Below are 22838 nucleotides of genomic sequence, written 5' to 3' on the forward strand. Positions count from 1 at the left end.
GCCCATGAATGGAACAGATGTGAGCCAGCTGTGTCGATGCTCTCTCCAAATCACACCTTTCTGCCAGGTGAATGGTGAGTGTTCAATCCCATGCACATATCCCGCCCCCCTCCCCTGGTGCTTTACAATGGTTTAATAAATACAGCTTGGCTAATTCATAGCATGGGCATAGAAGGCCATTTGACGGTCACTTGAATTCTTTGGAGTAACCGGAAATCCCAGTCCAGCTGGAGCTTAATGGAACAACCGAGAGCATAAGTTGAACAAACGTTGGACTTTTCATGAGGCATAAGAGCCACTGTGATGTTTGCTTACAGCATCAGACGAGGATCTGGGAGACCCAGGTTCGAATTCCCATCCTGCCATGGGAAATCAGTAGGTGTTCTTGGGCTGCTTGTACCCTCACAGGGTTGTTATGAGAAGGAGCATGTAAGCCACTTTGGAGAAAAGGCAGGTATAAACAGAATGGCGGAGGAAAGTGCCATGAAATCACAGCTAAATTACAGCAATTTTGTGGGGTTTTCAAGGCAACAGATGTTCATCAATGGTTTGCCATGGCCTGCCTCCATGCCTTGACCTTGGTAGTCCTTGAGGTATCCCATCCAAATACTAGGCAGGGATGACTCTGCTTAGCTTCCGATCTGATTGAGATCAATCCAGCCTGGACTGTCCAGGTCAAGGCATAAATGAAATTAAAATCTGAATAAATAAAATGTATGGAAACCTGATTTTAGTGTAGATTAGAGAACCCTAAGGAAAAAATAGCTATCTAGCCACTGTGTGGCTACCAAGGCTCAGAATTTGGGTATATATGAGTTGGGGTGAGCCCCAGAAGTTCATTTCCAGTTCACCACACTGCCCATAATGTTGTCCCACCACATGTCTTCACCTGAAGTCTGACCATAAGTTATCCCTCGATGGGATAACAGACTTGGTCTGGTGCAGCCTTTTTCAACCGTTTGACCATGGAAGACCCCGGAAATACATTCTTCTTCTTCTTCTTCTTCTTCTTCTTCTTCTTCTTCTTCTTCTTCTTCTTCTTCTTCTTCTTCTTCTTCTTCTTCTTCTTCTTCTTCTTCTTCATCTCCATCTCCATCTCCTTCTCCTTCTCCTCCTCCTCCTCCTCCTCCTCCTCCTCCTCCTTCTCCTTTGTCAGGCTAGACGTTACTCTGCCAAGTCCCAAGGGAATTATTCGGGAGTGGAAATGAATAAGCACTGTGAGCACAACTGCGCAAAAGAAACTCCGTCCCTCCCGGCAGAAGCCCACATGCGCAATGAGCAATCCCAGGCCATGCATCCTTTCTCGAAAACAGTCAGATTTCCCCCGCCCTCCCACCCCGCCCCGTTCCTACTGCCACTTAAGCAGTTACATCCCTTTTTCATGCTCCGTAGTTTGAGTTAACTGCCAGGGCTCCTGCCTGGCAATCGGACCATTAAATCATCTTAAATACTATGTTTTAATGACAATTTGATGCCGCCCAGCTGTGTTATGGCAGATTTAAAAACAAAAATAAAATGCTTCCCCACCCCCACCCCCTGAAGACATAGCTGTGTGAATTTTAAACTTACTAGCTTGCTTGTGCAGCTGTTAGGATTCGGGCGCACGTCCGTCTTCCTGCCTTGCATCCATCAAGCCCTAAATTATGGGTTCCTAAAACGGGGAGGTTGTGTATGCTTGGGTTTCTATTAGGAGAGAGCTCATGAAGCTTTGTTGAAGAGTCGAGGCAGGCCGGATCATATGGCACTGGGTCTAGGATGGGGGTGGCCAAACTGTGGCTCTCCAGATGTCCATGGACTACAATTCCCATGAGCCCCTGCCAGCAGGCTGGCAGGGGCTCATGGGAATTGTAGTCCATGGACATCTGGAGAGCCACAGTTTGGCCACCCTTGGTCTAGGACCTGAGCTAGACTTCCTGGTACCTTGAAGCCTGAAAAATATTTCAGCGGTACCTCTGTGGTCAAAATGTTGAAACAGGATGGTGTAGGGAGATCAGGTCAAATCTCTCCCTTCCGCTACGTCTTGTTGGAGCAGAGGAAACAAAATGGAGACAGGACCGGCATCAGGCAGTGATGTAATGTCATTCTGGGGATGAACAGGTCGAAACCACAGAGATGAAGATTCCTAGAGTGTAGCATCCAGGCACGTGACTGGAAGTGATGCTGCAGCGTCACATGACAATGCAGATGGCACTGTTTCCCTCACTTGCTGTGTGTAATGTTATCCCACTCCTCCAAGGTTGTTTACATGGTCTCTCCCATTTCAACTGGTTCTATCCTCACGGCAACCCTGGACCGAGACAAAATAATGGGCCCAAGGTCACCTTGGTGAGATACAAGGCCAAGGGATATGAATGTGGCTCTTCTTGATGCCATTTCAACTGCCTAATCGCCATCCCCCTACTCCCCGAGTTCATACTGTTGGCATTGCTTATTGTACTGGTGAGAATCTTTTTCTTGGCAGAGTCTGTGTATCAGGACAGATTCATCTGATTTTCTGCGGGTGGGGTGGGAGTTTATTAGTATTTGGGCTTGTTGTTTCCATCAAAACAGCAGATGGAAAAGATTAATATTTTTCATTCGTTAGACGCTTCGGTGGCCCTTTCGAGGGCAGAAAGGCAGCGTGCAAATTGGGTGGAAAACAAATTGTAACTTATATGGGAATAAATACAGCATTCTATCCTGCCCTTTTACAAGCAGTGCAAAGTATTTGCGGTATCAATAGCCATAGAAGCTGTTGTTGTTGTTAGGTGCGAAGTCGTGACCGACCCATCGCGACCCCATGGACAATGATCCTCCAGAAGCTGATCTTAGTACAAACAGGCACTTCCATGACCAGCAGAAGGTTCCTAGAGGTTGACTTTGCAGCCCTCCTGGTTGTATCCTGACTTAGCTAATCCTGACTAAAAAGCTTAGTTCTCACTCAGTCTGCTTCCTTCTCAAGGTTGTGGTCCACAGAGCAGGCAGTCCCTTTAACTAGGACAGCAAGGGAGGAAATTACTAAGTCTGAATTCAGCAGAAAAAGAAGCTAAGGTATCTTACAAAAGGGATGAGCAGGAAGAAGCCCAACAACTACAATTTATGATTCATGTTGACTAGTTCATGGTTCATCAATTGAACTCGGTGTCAGGCCAACCAGCACAAACGTTCCATGAACTTTCAAGCTGTTCATGGAGATTCGTGCTGGTTTGTGAATGGAGACATTTCCGGAGATACTGTCTCTGCTCAAACAAAGTGTCTACCAAACTTCAAAGCAAAAGGGGGGTGGATTTCTCCAGCTTAGGCAACACCGATGTCAGTTTAGTCCTGTCAGTTTCAAGAGGACACCCTCCCATCAGTGTGTTCCTTTGTGTTCACTTCCCATTTTCTTGCACCGATTTTGCAAACTCCGATCCCCTTGTACAGTCCTTCACTTAGGTTCCAACAAACCACTCTATCAGTTTGAGCCTGGAATTGTCCATGCGGTAGGTCTACTCTGGATCACCTGGTGCAGTTCCATGGTGGACTCAATGGAGGGCATGTATAACACCAATACACCCCCTGCTACACTGGCCCCAGATTGGGGACCGAATCAGGTTCAAGGTTCTGGTGTTAACCTTCAAGGCCCTAAACAACCCGGGATGGGTGTATCTATGGGACCATCTCTTCCCTTCTATTCCCCCAAGAGATTAAGATCTTCAGAACAATACCTGCTCAGGACCCTGGACCCAAAGGTGGTGATATTGGCCTTGACCAAGACCAGAACCTTTGCAACCCTGGTCCCAGCTTGGTGGAATGCGCTCCCAAGGGAAATCAGGGCCCTGTAGGACCTTAACCAGCCCTGAGATACAACTACATCTTTGCCAATTGTTTTTTTTTGGGGGTGGCAATGGGAGTAGGGAGGAGGAGCAGACACTTTCAGGATCCACACTAAGCTTTCCTAAAAGTACTGGACCTACGTAGAGAAGGGCAAAGGCCACAAGGGAAACAAGGGACCCACAAGGGAAACAACCCCCTATTTTTGACTAGGGATACCAGTCTCTAGGTGAGGCCTGGGGATCCCCTGGAATTAAAGCTCACCTCCAGGCTAGAGAGATCGGTTCCCCTGGAGAAAAGGGCTGCTTTGGAGGGTGGGCTCTAGCATTATACTCCACTGAGGTCCTTCCTTGCCCCAAATCCTGCCCATTCCCAGCTCCACCCCCAATTCTTCCAGGTATTTTTCTGGCAACCTTATTGTGGAGAGAAACAAGTTCCAAATCTGAGCGATGTTAGTGGATCAGTTGCAGAGGTTCCTGTAGTTGGGGTTACTTCTGGGTGAACCCCGCCCCACTTTTTAACCCCCCCGCCCCCCATACCTATGTAAAACTCCATTAGCAGAACGCTAAGGGGCAGCGTCGTTTGCAGACCCCCACATTTATCCCCCGCTATTATCTCAAGCAAAATCTATGAATAAAAGAAGTGACGTAAATGGCCCATTTCGTGAATTATAGTGGAGGGGGGGAAGACGGCGTACCATCTGTGATTTAGCACAAATCCCAATTTTCCATCTGCGATTTAAGAACCGCTTCACATAGAAGCCTCAATCCTGGATCGTTTTGTACGATAAAGACGTTCCTCTAGGAGGAATTGAGCGCAGATGTACTTCTGGCTCCGGGAATTTATGTCCTTTAGATGAGGCGGAACACCCCTGAGGGCCAGTTCTCCTCCTACTCGAACGGGGAATTCTTGGAAGGGGGATCCAACTGCAGAACTTGGCCACATTCGGTTTTTTCCCTGAGATTCCTTAACAGTTTGCAGAAGGACAAGGCCGCGCCTACAGACAGTTTTACGTAAACGAACATTTCCTTGCCCGGCACCTAAACGCAAAATACTTTAGGCTGGTGTTGGTCGGCTATAATTACAACGGTCCCTGACATCAATATGCAGCCAACAGCCTCTCCATCAGCCCGTCCTGCTTTGTTAGTGACATAAGGGCAAGGTTAAGGAGTTGTGGGTCAGTGGCGGAGCCTCTGCTTGGCATGCGGAAGGTCCCAGGTTCAATCCCCGGCATCTTAAAGGGGTCAGGTAGGACGTGCTGGGGAAGACTAGAGGCACTGGAGAGTCAGATGAAGCAATAGACAGACTAAGGAATTGGCTTGGTTAGATGCAGCTTCTTTTAGGGAAGGGGCCGTGGCTCAGTGGTGGAGCCTCTGCTTGCCATGCCGAAGGTCCCAGGTTCAATTAAAAGGGTCAGTTGCTTGATAGACCAGTGGTCTGACTCTGCAGCCCCCGTCCAGCCCTTGCAGTGTACATTCTGCATCCACGTTTGCGTATCTACTTGCAAGAAGGAGCCAAAGAGCTGGGGTTACCAAATTCCAGGTGGAGTCCTGGAGTCCCCCTGGAATAACAACCACCGACCTCTGGGATTGGCAGCATCTTCGGAGGGTGGCCTCCTTGGCTTCCCCGCCTCCAAATCACAAGGAATGGCCCAAGCTGGAAGCTGATAGACCTATTGAAATGTGTGCAAATAAAAGGGGGAGGGCGTATAAATGTGGAGTGAGAATCACACACTTCTCTGTACATGCGATGAACGCAACTTGATAATTACTCAACACATGTATCAATAAAAAAATAAAGTGCACACTGCACAGGGCTTGTGTGTGCTTTCAGTTGTGAGGGAGGCAAGAAGAAAGCATCATCCAGTTTTTCGCTTGATGAGAATCACTGAAGGCTATTTTTTAAAAAGCACAACACTAGGTGCTTATGATTTGCATGCACCATTGCAATGCATCTGCACATTTTTGTTGCATATGCACATATGTATGGTTGTTTACAGCAAAATTCCATGAAATTGTGTGTGTGTGTGTGTGGGGGGGAGGACCTCAGGACTGGAAAACTGACTGCATTCCTGTAGAATGCTGGCAGGGGCTCATGGGAATTGTAGTCCATGGACATCTGGAGGGCCTCAGTTTGACTACCCCTCCTTTAGGCTGATCCTGCACTGAGCAGGGGGCTGGACTAGATGGCTTGGATGGCCCCTTCCAACTCTATGATGATTCTATTATTCAAGGCGGCCAGCATTTGGCTATTATTTATTTATTTTCTCAAAATAAAGGATTACAAGAAAATCACAGAGGGCGCGATTGTCCCCCGACCACAGTAACCAGAATCCCTACCACCCTATACAGAGGTGGCATGCCACGCAGAGAAGAGGATGGGTTGGGGACTCTGTACAACCAGCGCTTCCTGTCCGTCACCCGGCAGACGGATAAAACCTATTTGATTCGCCACCCAAGGGATTAGTGAAAATTGGAGGCTTTTTGCTCTTCCATTTTAATGGCCCAATTGTTCCATGTGGGTCCTCTCCCTTCCCTCCCCTGTTTTAATCAACTCCCCCTGGTCCGTTTGCAAGACGAGGCGAGTGAGGCCTGTTCCATTAAATAAAATAATAACGTCCCTGCTTTTATTTTTAATAGGGGATGACCTCGCATTTCCATCGCCCGCACGGCCCTGCTGACACGCAATCTTATTGAAAGCAATTTCGGGTTTTCCACCGCCTGATGGCATATTACACCTCGTCTGCCCTCCCTTCCCCCTCCCAGCACACTCCGCAAAGGGTGCCTCTTCAGTCGTCAGCGCTAAATGGCAGGAGGTGATCAGCCTACTCCACAGAGATTGGCCTCCAAAAGGGAGTAAATCGTCCTCTTCTCAGCCGGATGGGAGGACGGTCTGAAGCCCTTTGAAGAAGAAGAAGAAAAGTTGGTTCTTATATGCCGCTTTTCTCTACCGGGAGGTGTTTTAAAGCAGCTTACAATCACCTTCCCCTTCTTCTCCCCACAACAGAGACCCTGTGGGGTGGGTGAGGCTGAGAGAGCCCTGATATCACTGCCCGGTCAGAACAGTTTTATCAGTGCCATGGCGAGCCCAAGTTGACCCAGCTGGCTGCATGTGGGGGGAGCGCAGATTCAAACTCGGCTCACCAGATTAGAAGTCCGCACTCCTAACCACGACACCAAGCTGGCGTCCACGGACCATGTGGCTGGAAGTGAGGGGTGCCACATTCTCCCCTGAGGCCTGCTCCTGTGCCTTGAACAGCACCCCCAAAAATGAAATAGGAGGGTGGCATGACCCAGTGGAGGACCAGACACAAAGCAAGGAATAGTGCACTGGGATGCCAGTATGGAATATCAAATGTTACAATATAATAAACTTCTAAAGAGTCCTCAGACTCTTTGCTTTAAAGTCCGGAATATTAAACAGATCCCAATGTGTTACGTAGCAGTTGTTGTAACAGCCTTACTTTCTGTTAAGAGATTGTGTCTCTAAATGGAAGTTTCTTTTTGAAAACATTGAAATTGATGTCTCTTGCAAAACGCCTACAATTACTGGTTGACTTACTTCCATTTTTATCCTGCTTTTTCTGCATGGAACTTGGGTTGTTTTTTTCAAATTGAGATAAGATGGGCTGGCAGAGATGGGAGTGACTGACCCAATACCATCTAGCAAGCTTTCAGAGCCGATTGAGAATTCGAATCCGGGTCTCCTGGGTCAGATATGCTAACTACTGCACAACATTGATGGGTCATTCCCTTCCTGAACCTCTGTCTTTCTCACCACCATTTTCTCAATTCACCATCCCCTTGATGAATGCCTCCCAACACTAAATTTGGACCAGCAGTGGTAGCTCGCTGGTAGAGCATCTGCTTGGCATGCAGAAGGCCTCGGGGTCAATCCCTGGCATCTCCAGCATGTACGATCTCTTCCTAAGATCCTGGAGAGCTCCTGCCAGTCTGTAACCCTGAGGGCCAATGATCTGATCTGGTATAAGGCAGTGTCCTGTCTCTACGTGTTCATGGTGTTGGGATATTTGGTGGGTATTGCAGAGTTTGACTCGTCATAGAAGCATGCCACTGAGTGCAGCAAATAAATCTCCCATGAAGCACATTGCCAAAAAAGTAAGAAAAAAAGTAAGAAAAAGTAAATGTGCCTTTTTTGCAAATGGATCCGGTTCACATTCAAGGTTGCTGTTGAAAGGAGAGAGAAGCCACACCTATCACAAATGGCCAGTCTGTCTGGCATGATCCATTTGGGACTATGACCTGCAGAGGCACGTGTCTCCATGGGAAGCCATGTGTGGCCAGTGGGAGGACAAAGGGAGAGGAAGGGCCAGAGGGCAGCCCCCGGGTTAAGACACCGAGAAGCATCCCATTCAAAGAGAGAACACCTAAACACGGCGTCCCCTAATGTCCAGGCATGCTGAGTTGCTCATTCCTATTCACCACCGTGGAAACCCCCAGGTTGGGAAATTCCTGGAAATTTGGGGGTGGAAATTGGAGATGGGGGGTTATTGCCATAGATTCCATGCTCCAAAACAACCATTTTCTCCAGGGGAGCTGGGCCCATTCTGCACCCATTCTGCACACATAGGTTAATGCACTTTGGCAGTTGGATTTTCCTGTGCAGAACAGGAAAATCTCCTTCTAAAGTGCATTGAATGTGCATTATCAATTGTGTGCAGAATAGGCCCTGATCTCTGCTCTCTGGAGATCACTTATAGTTCTGGGAGATTTCCAGGCCCCACCTGGAGGTCGGCCACCCTCTGCGAGCACCGTAGAAAGACAGCGCACGAGAAGACAAAAGCAGAGGTGAGATCAACATCAACGCCTTGCTTCATAGAACTCCAAGGAGCCTCCAGTCCGTTCCGATTACCCCAAATCCCCTTTTCTGCTTCGCGTGCTTCTGATTCTGTGGCCAACAAGGTGACAACATGCCGGACGTTTCTAAGGAACGGAGAGAAGAAGAAAGGAAACAAAAGACCCTCTGCAAATATTCCAGGATCAAAAAAGGACTCAAGATTCCCCGGCGCTGCTGAAATTGCCAAGGCACTCTGGAGCAATCGCTTGGCTTTGATCTGTACGCACAGTTCCCACACACGTCGCTGAAGAAAATCTGTGCGCGGATTGAGGGCACCATATGGCATTTTGAAATTATCCACATTACACAGCCGTGTGTGAGCAGCCGAGAGAGGGGGGGTGGGGGGTGGGAAATCTATAAGCTCGGAGCATTGTTCTCTTTTTTGTTCCCGAGACACATTCTTGGCAACCAGAAAGCCGAAACCGTGAAGGGGAATTTCGGTGTGTTTTCTTTTGGTGCGTGGATAAGCATGGCCCGTATAAAGGCAGGTTTGGGAAACCGGCTCTGAATTCCCAAGTCCGGCTCTCGTGTCGTGGCCGGTCGTCGAGCCCACAAACTTGGATGTGTGAATGCTCGCTCGAAAACAAGGTCAGACTTTTCTTCTTCGGAACAAGATCGCCCGGACATGGCCTGAATTTGTTACATAACTGGGGCCTTCCTTCCTTGTAGGATGCGCCATCTAGTGCTGGAAGGGAATGGTGCTTTTCAGTCATGGGAACGGTTCTTCGGCTGGTTTTACCTCCTCAAAAGCCGCTTGCCAAGGAAATGTTGTCGTTTTCGCAAGTTTTTAGCCTTTCCCCGCACAAAGCTGTGCAGAAAGACCTGGACGAATGGTTCATCATAACAGATGCACAGCCATCAAATAAGAGAGGGCTGCCAGTCTCCAGACAGGTTTGGGAGAAATCCCAGAATCTCAACTGATTTCCAAGAGCATCTTTTAAGACCAACAAAGATTTCTTCAAGGCGTGAGCTTTCGAGTGCAGGCACTCTTCCTCAGACTAACAAAGAACCATCATTGCAGTGGAGATATAAAGCAAAAGCTAATGATGGGAAATTAGTAAACTGTGTCACAACATCCAAATCCAGCCACATGATGCCATATGATAATTCTTTTCTAAAACAGCCAATCAGTCCCATTAAGTGGCTGTATATTTCCACGGCAATGATGGTTGTTCACTAGTCTGAGGAAGAGTGCCTGCACTCGAAAGCTCACGCCTTGAAGAAATCTTTGTTGGTCTTAAAGGTGCCATTGGACTCTGATTTTATTGTGCTACTTCGGACCAACATGATGACCCACTTGAATTGATTTCCAGACAACAGAGAACATTTCCCCTTGAGGAAAAGGCTGTTTGGAAGATGGACCCTACGCTATTACCCTAAAGATGCCGGGTCTCTCGGTGCTGCTGGTGGGGGTTGGGGGGGGGAGGCGCTTTCCAGGAAGTAATTCCATCAGAGGTCTTCGGAAGCACCTCCTGACACCCAGGGTTGCCAGCTCTCGATAAGGAAGTTCCTGGAGACCTCAGAAGGAGGAGAGTTGGTTTTTATACCTGCTTTTCACCAGAGTCTCGAAGCGGCTTCCAATCGCCTTATCTTCCTCTCTCCACCACAGACGCCCTCTGAGGCAAGTGGGGCTGCGGGAGCTCTAAGAGAACTGCCCTGCAAGAACACCCCTGAGAGAACTGTGACTGGCCCAAGGTAACTCAGCCGGTTGCTGAGGGAGAGCAAGGAATCAAACCTAAGCCTCCAGGTTAGAGGCCATGCTCTTATTCACTACAGGTCCACCCCTTGCTTTCCAGATGCACCTTGCCCCCCCTAACTCCCCCCAACCTGGAAGAACATCACTTGTTAATGCAACATGAATCAGGGGATGACGCTCTGATTTTGGGGCCAAACTCTCTGTTTTGAAGCATATTCCAACCATAGGGTTTCGCCTAAGATGGCTTCAACGTGCTGGTGCCACTTCCGGGAGATGGCATGTTACACAGCTCCCAGAAAGCACCCCCCTCTCCCCCACCCCCCTACACTTCCTCCATTTGGAATTCCAGGTCTGCATGCCTCACCTGAAGGGGCCCACCCTGATTCTGCTGCTTGTCCGGGACGAAAGAGACCAAAGGCCTTGAATCACCTTCCCCACTGCTCTCTCTCTCTCTGGCTTGCCGCGGAAAGCTGCCGCGATGGAACAGCATATGCCCAAGCGGTACAGCGTGTGCTGCAGCGGGTCTTGTTTATCTCCACGTATGCAGAGCAGCAACAGTTGGGCAATGCTCGACGTGAAGCCGGGAGTGTGAACATGGCTTGTCTAATGAGTCACTCCAACCTGGCTCCCTTCGGGGCCGCCTGTTGGTCAGCAAAGGCGGTGGGGGGGGGAGGGTTGAGAAAGGACTGCACGGAACTTCTGGGTGTCTTTTCGAGGGAGCCGGGATCCCACCTGTGAGACTGGCAAAGCCCGCGCTGGCAGTTTGCAGCCAACCCTGGCAGCTTCGTGGTTTCTAAGTGGAGGCCTGTTCATTGTGTCTCGTAGGAGAGCTGAGTGTGATTCAGTCAAGCTGCTAATTGCAAAGGGCTCAGGGGGAGGAGCAAAAACCAAGCCACCCCAGGGCTTGGCATAGAATCATAGAGGCGGAAGGAGCCAGACAGGCCATCTAGAATCATAGAATCATAGAATCATAGAGTTGGAAGGGGCCATACAGGCCATCTAGTCCAACCCCCTGCTCAGTGCAGGATCAGCCTCAAGCATCCAGGATAAGGATCTGCCCATAGAATCATAGAGTAGGAAGGGGATCAGACAGGCCATCTAGTCCCACCCCCTGCTCAGTGCAGGTTCAGCCTCAAGCATCCAGGATAAATATCTGTCCAGCCGCGGCTTGAAGACTGCCAGTGATGGGGAGCCCACCACTTCCTTAGGCAGTTGATTCTGCCACAGAACTACTTGGACTGTGACATTTTTTCCTTCATTCTCTCACACACTGTTACCCAGAAGTGTATCTCCCATCCAGTATAAGCTCTTCAAAGCTCCACCAGCAGCAACCACCACCACCACCACCACCACCACCACCACCACAATAATAATAATAATAATAATAATAATAATAATAATAATAATAATAATAATACTGACAAATCCACCTCCACCGGTCGCTGCAATTCCATGGCAACCAGTCAGAAAAAGGACAGGCCAAAGAGATTTGCATTCTCCACGAGGCACCAACCCCCCCCCCCCGCTCCAAGGGTGCTTTCATGTTCCATTTGGTCTGTGAAGTCTTCACCAGCCGCTTGCTGGCGGGCTGCGGGTCCCTGTGAGCCCCTCAAAATCCTGTTTCCATGGCATTCCTGGGGGCTGCGCCACAGGCAGATGCTCCTGAAACGAATCCTGGAGCCTGTTTGGAACAGTATCTCTGACGTAGCCCCCCCCCCCCCGAGCTTGCATCAAAGTGAAGCCACAGGTGGGAAGGGGAGTAATATATCTGCAACACATGCTTTCTCACAGGTGGCAGAGCTGCCAACACATGCCAACGCAGGCAGAAGAGACTGAAACCAGAATTCTGCATCAGCTCAGTCTCTGCTCCGTAGTCTCAGGGCCAGTCCCGATCCCCCCCCCCTTTATCTAGTTTTTGATTGAAAAACATCCCCATGATGCCTTTCTACCCAGAAGGTCTCCACGGTGGCAAACATTAAAGCATTTCCAATATTACTGGTCGGTGACAGCAAAAGTCAGGCCGATGAATCTGTTTCAGAATTTCGGTGCCACCACCGAAAAGGCCGGGGGCAACTTGGGAAAAGGAGGAGAGGGTTGTTACCTTTCTCCTCTTGCGGGTCTGCCCATTTAATCCCCCCTCAACCCCCCCCCTCCTGAAGACAATTTTGAGAGGGTTTTAAATTTTATTTAGGTTGAGTGAAATGAGGCAGAAATATTGAAACTGGGTAGAAGAACAGGACCTCACAATAATGGGAAAAAACTGACCTTGGAGCTGGATGGACATCAAAAGATGCGATGTCACCATGCTGAGCCCCCTTCCCTTCATCCCAGACACTGCCCCCAAACCTCCAGGAATCTCTCAAATCACTGTTGGCAGCAGGGTTTCCAAGTCTGGGCTGGGAAAAGGGAGAACCTTTTTAGATAAATAATGTTTGCTGTGTTAAATCAATCTCTCCCCCCCCTCCCCCATCATTCTGCTCAGATCTGGAGAACCGGGTTTGATTCCTCCACATGCAGCCAGCTGGGTGACCTCGGGTCAGTCCCAGTTCCCTTAGAGCTGTTCTTGCAGGGCAGTTCTCTTAGAACTCTCTCAGCCCCACCTACTTCACAGGGTGTTTGTTGTGGGGAGATGAAGGGAAAGATATCTGCAAGCTGCTGTGAGACATTTTGCGGCAGTGAGAAGCAGGGTATAAAAACCAAGGGGCTTTTTGCACGGCTTCAAAATCGCACAATGGTTGCCAATTGGAAACGCTATTGATTTGCCATAACGCACGACGTCGTTGACAATCTGCAACACTCCTGAAACCGATCTGCAAAAAGCGTTTCGTTGTAGCGCTTTCAGGGGAATCCCAAAAAGTGGATTCACCCTCCGGAAAGCGCTACACTCTTGCAAACAATCTGCAACACTAGCGATAAAGACCTGTGCGTTAACATTGTTGCAGTTTCTTCAAAGTCCCTCCTCCTGAGCCTGTCCTCCAAACTTCCGGCGAAGCGATCGCCATTTTTTTTTCTCCGAGCGAGCGGGGATAAACGCACCAGCGAGCCTCTTTCTGTTTAGAGGCTTCCCTGGCTTCAGTCCTTCACCTTTAGTCACTAAGCACAAACCACATAAAAGCCCGTTTGCTGAAATAAAGTCCCTTTATTTTTTACACATTAATTCAGCCGAAAATCGGGCCCATGAGAGGGGGGGGGATTTTTTTTTTATCACTCGAGGCAGCGTGGCAACGATCATACGATCAAACGACAGCTCACATTAGGCAGCTGGATGGGTCTCTCCGTTGCAACGAATCTACCCAGATTCGTTGCTATGGGTCTGTTTTTTTTTTAAAAACCTTTCTTAAAGGGAAAGGGGCTGTTTGGGAGCATGCTAACGGCTGCCCATTGGCTGCTTGACAGCCAGGGGCGGGACGAGCTTGGCAATAGCGCTTCCTTTTATGCCGAGACCGGAAGCTGTGGGAAACGCTACAAAACGCAACTGGATTCCACTACAAAGGCAGGTATGCATAACGACGAATTCCACTATTTTAAATGGCGATTTTTCATTCAGTGACCAATTTGCAACAAAGATCCCGGTGCGTAAAGCCCCCGACTCTTCTTCTTCTTCTTCTTCTCCTCCTCCTCCTCCTTCAGATTTTGTGCATGGCAAACTGCAAAGTAGCTCGAGAGCTGAGGAGACTGTCCATGACTGGAAAGGAGGATGAGATCATACTGACCCAAATCTTCACAGGGTTGCATTAATCGGGCAGCTTGTAGGTTTCCAGCATCTCCTTCTTCAAAACTTGCTTTCAAGGTACAAGGATGTAACACGATGCCATCCAGTGGTAACACAAATCCATCACAGATGGCCACGACTTGTTCTCTCCACGCTGCCTTAGTTAGATTGTGGGCACCTGCTCTGGGGCTTTGCCATTCTTAGCCTGGAGAAATCCAAATGATGCTATTGCTGGCCAGGTAGCCCTGAGGAACCAGCAAGGAAGGGGCGCTGAAATGACAGGCTCCACAGAGCTGATATTTGTCCCACAGCGGAAACAGAGAGGACCTCAGGAAAACAGCATAACTGGGGAAATGGTGTGGCAGGGAAGAGGTTAACCGCTGTTACAGATCCATGGTTGTGCGCTGAATCCCGCTCCCTATGGCAGGAATAGTTTCACCTCTCCCATCAATAAAAATTGGGGCACAACCCCCCCTCTCACCCTTCCTCTTCATCATCTGCATTTATTTGCTTATTTAGAACCATAGAATCATAGAATAACAGAGTTGGAAGGGACCTCCTGGGTCATGTAGTCCAACCCCCTGCAGTATGCAGGATACTCACCACCCTCTCGCTCACCCACTGTCACCTGCCACCCCCTTGAGCCTTCACAGAATCAGCCTCTCCGTCAGATGGTCATCCAGCCTCTGTTTACAAATCTCCAAAGATGGAGAACCCACCACCTCCTGAGGAAGCCTGTTCATTGTTCATTTGTATCCTGCTCATCTCCCTAATCAGGAACCAAAACTGCTGATCCTGTGAACTTAGGCAGATTGTGAGTGGGTGGGCAGAAGAGATTGCCAGACTGGTCAGAGATTCTGGGGGGTTTTTTTTGGAAAGGGGCATCATGTGGGCATGGAGTTGGGGTCACTGTGGGTGAGCAGGTAGCTGTGAATTTCCTCTATTCTGCAGGGGGCTGGACCAGATGACCCTGGAGGTTCCTTCCAACTCTATGATTCTATGTTTCCAAACCAGCTTCTCCCATTGCTCTCCCCTATTCCACTTTTCCCTCACTACAACAACCCTGCGAGATAGGCTACGCAGAGAAAATGTGATGATCCACGGGCGGGCAGGATTCAAACCCAAGTTCCCTGGCTGTAGTCTAACTCCTTAGTGACGCAAAAGTTTTCGTTCAGCATTCCCTTTAATCCGTTCCCAGCTTTGAAGGAATCTCAGTCTCCCTGCCTTTGGTACTCTTAGGGGACCACGTTTTATGGGAGGAGAGGGACCTTGATCTGATCAGGAGACTGCCGGCAACTGCAAGTCCCTCATCTCCGTCGGCCTGCTCCACTGCGGTGCGCTCTGGCTCATTCCATTGATCCTCGTTATCAGCCGCTTTCCGCTGCCGCTTGAAGAGTCCTTTAGCAAAGGTACTCTGGCAACATCATCAAATCACCTCTCATCCTTCGTCTTGATAAGCGAAACAGCTTGGCTTTTGTGCGTCTCTTGCCGGAAGGCTCCTTCCCAATTGCAAAATTAGACTCCTGGCTTCTCGTCCTGTCTTTTCGCCTGTTCCTGATCTCCTTTGAAAGGGGATTTCTGTTGTGGCTGGGAAGGTAGGCATTGGTGTATCCAAACTGACATTGGCCCATCATGAAAAACAACCCCCCGGATTTATGAGGGCCCTAGAGAGGCATGCCTGGCCTCAACCAGGGCCTTTTTGGTCCTGGCCCTGACCTGGTGGAATGAGCTCCCAGTTGGGATGCGGGCCCTGCGGGAGCTTTCTGCATTCCACAGGGCCCTCAAAATGGAGCTCTTCCACCAGGTCTTAGGTTGAGGCCAGGGCAGGGAGGAAGATCATACCCCCCCTCCCAGGGCCAGTTTGGTGTAGTGGTTAAGAGTGCCGACTTCTAATCTGGCATGCCGGGTTCGATTCTGCACTCCCCCACATGCAGCCAGCTGGGTGACCTTGGGCTCGCCACGGCACTGATAAAACTGTTCTGACCGAGCAGGAATATCAAGGCTCTCTCAGCCTCACCTACCCCACAGGGTGTCTGTTGTGGGGAGAGGAATGGGAAGGCGAATGTAAGCCGCTTTGAGCCTCCTTCGGGTAGGGAAAAGCGGCATATAAGTACCAACTCTTCTTCTTCATCTGGTGTTAGCACCTAGGGTGTTGCCAGCCAGGCCCCCTCTCCCTCCCTGATAGTGGGTGTATCAGTCTTTGGGCAGAGGGATAGAGTTATATATCACCTTGTTTGCTGTGGTTTTTCTGTATTGTATTGGTATGTTAATGGGGGGGGTTAATGGGTTTTTCAATGAGGACTTTGTGACTCACCATGAGCCATTGTATGGGAGTGGTGGGATATAAATAAAGAAAAGAATCTCGGCATGACTTTTTGGATAGGTTGACTTGGTGCGGTTGCCACCTCTGGGCTTGGAAATACCTGGAGACTTTGGGGGTGGGGCTAGGAGTGGGTGGGATTTGAGGCAGGGAGAGACCTCAGTGGAGTCGAAGGCTACAGACCCCCAAAGAAATCCCCATGAAAATAATGGCTTGAGGAATAATAATTTCTACAAAAGTTGTTGTCCAAAGTCTTTGACCTCCATTTATTGCTCTCGAGCTGCAGACTAAGCTGCGAATGAAACTTTTCAGGTACTTCGGAAAGGTCTTTGGAGAGTGTATGAAAAACTCCTCCTGCCATGTGGCAGCATCCGGCCCATGTGCATCCCAACCTGGCCCACGCTACAAATCCCACTCAGCTGCATCATTGCCCAGTGGCCTCCTCTACGCCCGGCATCTCACCAAACCTCCGCTGCTCCTGACAGGAACCAAACACATGTTCCCTCGCAGCTTCATCACAGCCGAGCTAGATTAACGGCTCGTGCTAATTACCAACTTCTAACAGGTTTCTCAGGTTTGGAGGCGGAAAAATAAAGCCGCCGTTTCTTTCCAGATGGGGGAAAAAGAATTATCACGCTCCCGTTTGTGATATTGTAATACTGGCCCCAATTAGTCCCCTTAGAAGAAAACAGCCCCCAATTTACCAGCGTCCTCTTTGTGGTGATGGTGGCCTTTTAAAGTACAATAGTAGAAGAAGAGATTTGTTTGTTTCCAGTTTCTCTTTCCTCTCTGCCGTGTTGCCCACAAGGGCCTAATTAGCTAGTTACAGATGCTTGTATCAGTATTATCTTCTCCCCTAATTTTTTTTTGTAAGTAGGGTAACTTGTAGCACAGATTGTTGGCCTGGAGGCATTCAGAGATCAACAGCTAGCGTTCTGTGATACCAGCTCTCCTGCTTTCCCTCCGCAGAATTCCTAATGAAGGAGCAGAGGGGGACGGAGATCCAGGGACCGTCATGGAATGACCTAGGGCACCCTCCTGACAGGCGTGAGGTTGGTCACAAAGGTCCCAGGAGTGGTATTCTGTTTGTAAATGCGGCAGGCCTTTGGAGACAGCTGGATTTTTGAAAACCAGAGGGTGTCATGGCAAAAAAAAAAGAGGACTGGTGATTTGGCATGTTTTATGTGCCATGAAGTGGCATCTGACTCTTGATGACTCCAGGAATGATGACCACTAACACATCCTGTCATTCACAGACTCGCTCAGTACTTGCAAACCGAGGCTGTGACTTCCTTGATTGAGTCAACCTTGATTGAGTCAACCCAGCTCATGCTGGGGCTTCCTCTTTTCTGGTGCCCCTTGGTGAGCTCCCAGAGATAGGGCGGAATATAAATCCCTAAACAAATGAATGAATGAATGAATGAAAAAATGATAAATAGTAATGCAACCAAAGTTCTGTAACCTCAGCTGAGAGTCAACGTGGGGCATTGGTTAAATAGAGGCAGACGTTTCCACATCCAGCCAGCTGGGGAACCTTTGGCCAGCCACAGTTCTCTTAGAGCTGTTCTCGCAGAGGAGTTCTCTCAGAGCTCCTTCAGCCAATGATAGGGAACCTGTATCTTTTAGTGACATGCCATTTGATTGAGGGGTGGTGGTGGTGGTAAGATCAGGCTGTAGTGAACATAGCTGAGAAGTAATGGGCACCTGGCTAATAGCTGCAGATTCTCAACTACGATCAGAAAATTAATGCTATGTTGGAAGAGCACCGAAACCAAGAGAATGGCATGGAAGGGCTGCTGGCTCATGTACCAATGCAGCTCTGTGATCTCTTTCGCTCCCTTCCCAACCATGGATCCATTCCCCTGACAAACTGTTGCATGATCAGTCCCGAAAGAACTGAGGGATACAGATGAAAGTGAATGGTTATGGATGGAGGGAGAAACCCAACAGTCCTGACCACACTTCCGAAGCCAGGGGATTAGTCACCCTTGAGGAAATGGCAGCTTCAAAAGTTAGTCTATGGTATACCAAAGAGTCTAGAAGAAACAGAAATCCTAGAGTGGCATCAACTCATCACTGTGCTCTCTCCCCTTCAAGGGCACAATGCCCAACACATCTCCTAGGATTTCCCAAGAAAGCATTGGACACCTTCAAGCTAGGGCTTCACATGTAGGATTGCCAACTCTGGTTGGGAAATACCTGGAAAATTTGGGGGTGGAGTCAGGTTGGGGAGAGACCCCTGTTTGTATAATGCTGTGGAGTCCACCCACTAAAGCAGCCATGTTCTCCAAATTAATGGATCTCTTTAATCTGGAGATGAGCAGTGATTCCAGGGGATCCCCAAGTCCCACTGGGGAACTGGCATCTCTAGTCACACGGCCGTTATTAGGGGGCAAAATCTATTCATAATTCTCAACCGTTTATCATCTCCTCACTGTAATAAAGGGAAAGGTAGTTTTAGAGGCCTGGAAGGAGAATAAAGAACCCAGAATAAATCCAAATTCATGGCGTCAAGTTGTATCTTACCCAAAGTTCACTGTTTGGAGGAATTTTCGTTTAAGGCCACTAAAGTGTCGTAAGTCACCACAAGGCCCTTACGGAACTTTAAGTTACTAAAAAAGTAATCATGTTATATGTATACATTTTAAAAACTCGAAAAATATACATACACATATGATTTTTTTTTTAGTTTGATCGATTGTGAATCAGTCAGCAACCTTTAACTGGCATCAATAGTTTGCTCGGTTTTAATTTGTATTATTTTATAGCATGTGTTAGATTAAACAAACGGAGAATTGAAATGCTGACTCGAGACAAAGATGACCCACCTAATAATAAAGATAAAGAAGTCAGGAAAGTGCTTTTTTGAAATAAAGAACCATACTCAATAACGTATTTTTCCAGACCTGTTTCCTTTCCAAGGAGGGTCTTCTAACACCTGAAAGAAATGGACTCTCCCCCGTCTCCCCATGTCTCTGCTGAAACTGGAATGAATCAGGCGTCAGATCCGGCACCCCAGGTCTCCCCCGGTTTCCATGTGCCTTCCTTCCCTGGAAAACTCTGGAATAAGGCCCCTGCGGCTGATCAATCATCTCTCACTGGTTGCAATGTGGAAAAAATGGATTTAGACCATCTCCATCCACAAAATATCTCCGATGCTTTTGGCCCCTGAATCGGGGGATGTGAATCGGGCAGAATTTTAGTAGTGATATACTATATGTGCATTTTACACACACACACACACACACACACACACACACACACACACACTTTCCTAGATACGGTTCTCGCAAAACAATGGCTCCCAGTAAAATGATGAAATCTGGCACCAGATTACAACCAGCGCAGAAATCTGTCAGGTAAATAGAATTGCGCACCTTGTAAACCTCCCCAAACGGCTCTGTTTTTATACTTTAATTGAGGAGCGGAACATTTTAGCTTGCTTTTATAGGGTGGCGCGTGCTGAATGGCAGATGTCTCTGGCGGAGAAGAACGGTGCCCGCATTCATAAAAGGAGAGCCAGTTCATTTGCTCGAAAAAGATTTACACTTCGCCAAGGTGAATGAATCAAGGATGGGTTTGGCGCATGGAATCCGTCCCTCCGTTTGTCCGGTTCCTTTCGCTTCCTGGCCAGCATGGATGAAAAGTGATTAGGGGGCAGGTTCCCCTGCTCTAAACTCCATTAGAAGTTACAAGCAGGGAACTTGGGGTTCATGAGCATTGGGGTTAATTAAGGGACACATGAGGCATGTGCGTCTGGAGAGTGAAGGGCCATCTCCAATGGGGGACAAGGGGAAGGGAGATGCTTCCAGGAAACCACCAAGCGTCAAGCCATGCGCTCACATCACCAAACATCATGTGCAGGGCCATTGAAAGCTGCACATCTGCCGATGTCATCTCTGGGGCCACTGGGAGAGGAAGGTGTTCGCAGAGTTTAAATCTGCAAATTGGGGTGCAGCATCAAGGCAGCGCGAAAGAATAAAATAGTTGCATTAAGAAGAGAAACAGCTCTGTATGCAAAGAGGTAAAGGTAAAGGTATCCCCTGTGCAAGCACCGAGTCATGTCTGACCCTTGGGGTGACGCCCTCCAGCGTTTTCTTGGCAGACTCAATACGGGGTGGTTTGCCAGTGCCTTCCCCAGTCATGACCGTTTACCCCCCAGTAAGCTGGGTACTCATTTTACCAACCTCGGAAGGGTGGAAGGCTGAGTCAACCTTGAGCCGGCTGCTGGGATAGAACTCCCAGCCTCATGGGCAAAGCTTTCAGATGGCTGCCTTACCACTCTGCGCCACAAGTGGCTCATATGCAAAGAGGAGAGAAGGAAAATACCAGGAAGATCCTGACCTAAAGAAGAAGAAAAGTTGGCTTTTATGCCCTGCTTTTCTCTACCCGAAGGAGTCTCAAAGCAGCCCACAATCGCCTTCCCCTCCTCTCCCCACAACCTTGTGCGGTCGTGTGGGGCTGAGAGAGCTCTGGATCTTTGGGGTTCCTCTTGAAGCCATCTTGCATCTCTCACAGACTTCCGGTGTATCCGAGGCCGGCATAGTCTTTCCCTCTTTCTCCCCCTTTTTGCTTTCATATCAGCGGAACCCCAAAATATCACAGGCCCCACTCTGTGCTGATTCCAGCCTCAACGGTGATGCTCTTCTAAGTTCACTGGAGTCATTGAAGTCTTCCTAGGATGACGCTGCTGTTGTTCCCCGTTTGAATATTCGTAATTATGGATTCCTGCCCCCCTCAGGCTTATATCAGTATTCAATAGAGATCGTCTGATTTGTTTTTCCCCGCCGGAGGCAAAAGAATATGTTATCTGGGAGGGACGGGCGCCTGCATAGGCCGTGGACTGATTGAGATTCCATGGCTGCGCAAGGACGGGAGTCTTCGTCAGAAGTCATTTTCACCGCGCCCGACAGATGATGGGTCCCTCTGCAACCTGTCTCTTCGGTAGCAGCGTGCTGTACCGAAAAAATTAGATTGCTTGTAATCCATAAGGAGGCGGGGCACAGAAAACAGCCCAGCGGAGAATCCCAAGGCAGATCACGGTTAAATTGGGAAAGGAAATCAAGATTAACAGAAGACTTGTCCTGAGTATGCAAACAAAGTTTTATTCAAGGTGTAAGTCAGACCTTCTGAGCTCCCCACATTTTCCTTGCTCCGCCCAGCTCCAGATAAATTCAAGCCCCAGCAGATTATTTCTCCTGGTTGAATCAAGTATTTGTCCCGAATTTCCGAACAAAGTTTGAGTCCAGGGGCACCTTTAAGCACAACAAAGATTTATTCAAGGTGTAAGATTTTGTGTGCGTGCACACTTTGTCATCATTGAGACTACTAAAGAGCTGAAGAAGAGAAGAACAGGGTTTTTTTGCACCCTGTTTTTTTACTACCCGAAGGGTTATAGTTGCCTACCCTTCCTCTCTCCGCAACAGACACCCCTTGAGGGAGGTGAGGCTGAGAGAGCTCTGAGAGAACTGTGATCGGTCCAAGGTCACCCCGCTGGCTGCATGGGGAGGAGTGGGGCATCAACCCCAGTTCTCCAGATTAGAGGCTGCCGCTCTTAACCACTACACCAAGCTAGCTACACAAAGGAGGCTCTGATGTGGTGTGCATGGTCACAGAAGCTTATACCTTGAATAACACTTTTTGGTCTGAAAGGTGGCCCTGGACTCAAATTTTATTTGATTGATGCAGATCAACACACTTACCCCCCATCCCCCAAATCTACCTGAATACCTACGGCAGTCCAGTCGAAACTCTAGGTGCCACCTGTATACTATGTTCATTCCAGGCTCTCTCTCAGACCTGGTTTGACATCATGCCAAACATCCATCTCTGTAGTCTGACTTTGAACTGTTCACGTACAACCGTCAGGATCCTCGAGGAACTTTAAGGGCCTAGATGATTTCAGTGTGGGCTTTCACAAACCCTGACTTGATCTGTCCAAGAAAGTAGTGAAAGTACACCTGATGGTCCACCTCCTTAGGTGCATGAGGCAATCAGATCTGATTCACCCAAGGGTGCCCAGAAAACTTTGGGATGGGGTGGAAACTGGTTAAGTTCCAAGGGAGAGGGATGGTAGCATAAGATCACTTCAAGTCATCTCATCTCAGAAGCTACTTGGGAGGGAGTCCGTTTGTAGAGGAAGGCCATGGCCAACCACCTCTGCTTCCCACTGGTCTTGGAAGCACCTTGATGGGGTCACCATAAGGGTTGGATGGGGGACCACCAAGGCAGACTCTGCGGAGGAAGGCCGTGGCCTCTGCTTCTCACTTGTCCTGAAAGCCCCTTGCTGGGGTCATCCTAAGTCCATTGTGAGGCGATACTATGTACATAGTTATGTGAGTTTCCAGGTGCCCCTTTCTCCCCCCGCAAAAGATGGACGCCACCAGACTTCTGGAATCTACATGCTGCAGTGCTACTCAAGAAACATTACAAAATCCATGTGGCAGTGTGAATTTGATGAA

General features: G+C 48.8%; 1 long non-coding RNA gene across 1 annotated transcript; it reads right to left on the reverse strand.

The window, feature by feature from the left end:
- Positions 1-6115: 6115 nt before the first annotated feature.
- On the reverse strand, positions 6116-10821 carry LOC143827594 (uncharacterized). Its single transcript, XR_013227361.1, has 3 exons — positions 10710-10821; positions 8537-8735; positions 6116-6692 (listed from the first exon to the last, which is right to left on the reverse strand). It is a non-coding gene; the product is annotated as an uncharacterized LOC143827594 (long non-coding RNA).
- Between the last annotated feature and the right edge of the window lie 12017 nt (positions 10822-22838).

Source organism: Paroedura picta, chromosome 18 (genome assembly GCF_049243985.1).
Source record: "Paroedura picta isolate Pp20150507F chromosome 18, Ppicta_v3.0, whole genome shotgun sequence".
NCBI lineage: Eukaryota > Metazoa > Chordata > Lepidosauria > Squamata > Gekkonidae > Paroedura > Paroedura picta.